This window comes from Myodes glareolus, chromosome X (assembly GCF_982192425.1).
Source record: "Myodes glareolus chromosome X, mMyoGla1.1, whole genome shotgun sequence".
Taxonomy (NCBI): Eukaryota; Metazoa; Chordata; class Mammalia; order Rodentia; family Cricetidae; genus Myodes; species Myodes glareolus.
The window spans coordinates 107,379,089-107,383,578 of NC_142053.1; the positions used below are offsets into that span (position 1 = coordinate 107,379,089).

The following is a 4,490-nucleotide window of genomic DNA, read 5'->3' on the forward strand; positions in this document are numbered from 1 at the left end:
AATGCCTGATTAGAAACACGGAAGTGGGCCAGGCACGGTGGTGCACACCTGTAATCCCAGCTACTCAGGAGGGAGACGCAAAATTGCACTCTCCAGTGCTAGCTCGTTCGGGAGGCGTGGCCATGCTGGCCGGTTGCTGGCGGGGAGTTTGCTGGGGGCCTACGGAAAGCCAGATCGCCATGGCGACGGGCAGGCTAAAGTCCGTGTGTCATCAGAGGCTATATGTCCCGGCCTTCTGGCGGGGCTATGGTTTTTGGAAGGCTTTTTCAGCACCTGAGCGGACTCGCCTGACTGAGGCGGAAGCTGTGTGGTGAGCAGCGGCGCCATAGAAGGCAGAGAGGAGCTGAATCGGCTCTGCGGAAAAACTGTGTTTCCATAGCATCATGGGCGGGCGGAGATGAGTTCCCAGAGAACGGGGCTCCGCGCGCGGGCAGACCGGGCCCTCCACGGGTGGGCGGATGCCCCCCCTCGCCTGAGCTTGAAAAAGACTCACAGCCGGTGGTGCGAGTTCATTGCCTGAGGTGAAACGGCGAGCCCGCGCACGGCCCGGGGCGGGGCCATGCGGAGCGCGCCACATTGGGCCTCAGAGGCGGAGCTATGGCAGCCGCCGCCGTCCGCTGCCGCCGCCCTCAGCCAAGGTCGCTAAGAATTCAGTCAGATAAAAACATTTGTCGCCAAGAATTTAGTCAGATAAAAACATTTATCCCCTAAACAACGTCCCTTCGTCAGCAGGAAGTAGCCAGATCGATGCTACGCCCATTCTCCCTTAAAGAACTGGTCGTGATTATCATAATAAAGGCATGTTTACCTGGTTACCGTATCCTAGGTAACAAAGAAAGGCGGACCTATTGCCTGAGGCAACAGCTGGAATTAAACCAATGTTACCTAGAGGTTTTTCCATCTGAATAGGGGAGCTGGAGAGATGGCTCAGAGGTTAAGGGCATTGACTGCTCTTCCAAAGGTCCTGAGTTCAATTCCCAGTGACAACTGCTTTGGTTTTTAAACAATAGAGGGGGACTACACTACCAGTGACAGCTTCCCCCAGAGAAAGGATTTCTCTTGCATTCTATACACTTAATTTTTAATTCAAAATTTTGCTGGTACAGGCAAACAAGATTTGCTTTTTGAAACAGAGACCTGCAGATCTCTAAGTTCAAAACCAGCCTACTTCCAGTACTGATTGTGCTGAATTTTTACACTGAGAGTTTTTAATACTCTTAAATGTTAATTTGGGAGGAGAGTTTTGTTTATGTTTTTCTAGGAATGCTGACATACATCTGGATGCCAGCGAGACCGACCAGAGAGATAAAGAAGACGACCCAGTGGATGCTGAATGTCCTGCTGTGGAAGATTCGTACGGAGACAGCAGAGATGACCTTCTGGGCGGTGCCAAGAGCAGCTGTTTCACACCATCGACTTGAGCAACACCCTGTGCAACCTCTTATCTCTGACTCTATTTTGCCTTTTCCCTCCTTGGGGATGGGTGGGAGCAGATATCCTTGGCATGCTGCGTCTAGGTGGGGACCAGATTGGAAAATAGTTTTGCCTTATTGCTCTTAAAGACAATAATTAGGGGGAGATGTTGGGAGCCACCTGGAGGCACAGGTGGTCCTGCAGTTTGGAGGTAGCCACGTGGGGCTGAGCAACCCTGCCTGCACCCTTGCCTGCACATGCTCAGACCAGCAGAATGGCATTAACCAATCAGGACAGCGTTCAAGCCGCTCCACCGTTTAAAAGCAGCTGCCTCGGGGCCCAACGCTCTCTCTCTAAGCTTTCTCTCGTCCCTGCTCTATCTTCCCTTCCCCCAATTTTCCTCAAGGAAATGCTCCAAATAAAGATGTGACCAGAGAAGGAATTCTCGTTTTTGGTGGCGTTCATTCCTGCGGGACAGGATGGCCCCCCGCAAAACACAATGTGTTTTGATGAACTTTGCCTGTTATCAACTCATATGTTTTGTCTTTTAGAGTTCTCTAAATGTCCATTGACGAAGAATTCTGCATTGCCTATTTTTTTAACTAGTGCCCCAAACAGATAGCTTAGTTGGTAAATTACTTGCCACACACAACTAGGAAGAACTGAGTTTGATCCCCCCAGAACCCATGTGAAAATGTAGGAATGTACCTTGTTATCCCAATGTTGAAGAGACAAAGACAAGAGAACCTCTGAGGCTCCCTAGCCAACTGCTCGGCAAGTTACAGTCCAGTGAGAGACCTGTCTCATAAAACAAGATGGAAGAATCCTGAGAAACAATACCTAAGACCTATCTCTGCCCCCCCCATACACACTCACACACACACACCTGCACACACATGAATAGACATAAATATTTCTTGGTTAGTTTCTTCAAATTCAAGCTAATCTGAAAAAAAGATATAATTATAAATATCACATATTTAGCCATTTGCATAACATGGGAAGGGCATTTTAGAGATGAAAAGAAACACTTTCAGTTTTCAAACTTTTTTTCTTTTCTTTTTTGGTTTTTTGAGACAGGGTTTCTCTGTGTAGCCTTGGCTATCCTGGAACTTGCTTTATAGACCAGGTTGTCCTCAAACACACAGAGATCTCCCTGCCTCTGCCTTCTGAGTGCTGGGAATAAAGTCATGTGACACACAGTCCAGCTACAAAAGTTTTCTTTAATCATTTATTTATTTATTTATTTATTTTACTAAGCTGGAAAATAGATAACAGTGTCACGCTTTTTAAATCCCAAATACACAATAAATATCACAATTGAAAATAAATTATGTTCTTAGTCATGAATCAAAATAAAGTTATTACTATTAATTTAGCTAAATTCCCAAAAAGATGAACACATAATTAATCCTTTAGCCAATAAATATTTAATATATATATTTCTACTTTTTCTACTTCCTTTTCTTAAGAAATAATGTTGATTCTTCTTTTTATGATATTAAAATAAAATCTTATTTTAATAATAAGATTAAAATTATCTTCTTTTTAATCTTCTTTTTATGATATTAAAAGAAGAAGAAAGGCCTTCTTTTAAATCATGCCTATACGAAAAGGACAATTTGGCATTGCTATTAGCATTGTAAAATAGTGTGATTTGGTACTGCATGTGAAATGTTATCTTTTCCCACATGTTAACTCTTATAAGAAATCTTCTAGTCCATTCTAAAAGGAATGAACACAGGATTTAGCATAAGTCATTGGAGATATAGTACATTCTATAAATGATCAACTATAATCTCATCAGTTCAATGTTTGGATATCTTACTTGCATTAAAAAAGATACAAAATATTAATGACAAAGAGCTACACCAAAGAGATTTACATTGTAATTATAGTCTCAAAATATAATATTTTTGTTTTTTTTTTTTGAAACAGGATTTTTCTTTGTAACCACTATGACTGTTCTGGAACTCACTATGTAGGCCAGACTGACCTCAAACTCATAGAGATTCACCTGTCTCTATTTCCAGAGAGCTGGAAATAAAGGGGTATGCCACCCATGCCTGGCTCACAATATAATTTTAAGTACACCATCCCATAAAATCAGATAATTCTAAATCTTCTGCAGCTTTTGACTGGGCTAGTTACAAATCGTTTCTTTCCTCAAAAACAAAACAAAACAAAACAATACAATTTAAAACAACCTTCAACCATAACAGTTTTGCAAACATGAATATTTCCCAATAATAATGTAATGTTAAAGTTTCAAATCATGAAAATACAATATTCAATATAGTTTACATCTTTCCCTTTTCTTCGCTCCCTCTATGCATGTGCATTCTTTACAAAATAAAACAAATAAAAAGTAAACAAAATAAAACAAAAGTGTATAAACATACTTTAAGCATGCTTCAGTACATTTCAATATTAAGGACAACTGCTGGGCCCATAAATCACTTCAATACATACTTCCAACCTTAAATAAGAACAAGATTTCCTTTTTTATAGACTTACTTTTTATCACTTTTAGGCTCATGGTGGATATTGAGCAGAAATTCCAGAGATTTACCATATGTTCCCTGCCTTTACCAGCCATAGCCTCCCTCAATGGTAATATTCCTCATCACTGAGCAGGTTATTTATTGCAATGAATGATTTACATGGCTACATCATCATGAGGCAAAGTCAAGACTTTATGTTGTTGTTCAGACTTGGGGCCTATATTCTAAGGGTTTGGAAAAATACACAAGGGCACATGTATTATACAGGAATGTTTCCCTACTCAAAGACATTTCTGCCTGACTTAGTCCTTGCCAACCACTAATTGCTTTACTGACTCTGTAGTTTTGCTGTTCTGAAATATCATACAGTTGGTGCAAATTGCCCTTTACAGTGCTTTAGACAAATTTTATTAGATGAGATTGGGGCACATTCAGGGAAGTATGGCCATAGCCCAGGACCAGATGGTTTCATCTCAGAATTCTACAAGACTTTCAAAGAAGAACTAACACCAATATTCCTCAAATTATTCCACACAATAGAAACAGAAAGAACAATGTCAAACTCTTTTTATG

General features: G+C 41.2%; 1 pseudogene; it reads left to right on the top strand.

Annotated features, from left to right (window-relative positions):
- The first annotated feature begins 350 nt into the window (after positions 1–350).
- LOC148117445 (Nuclear RNase P) lies at positions 351–528 on the top strand (annotated as a pseudogene).
- The last annotated feature ends 3,962 nt before the right edge of the window (positions 529–4,490 follow it).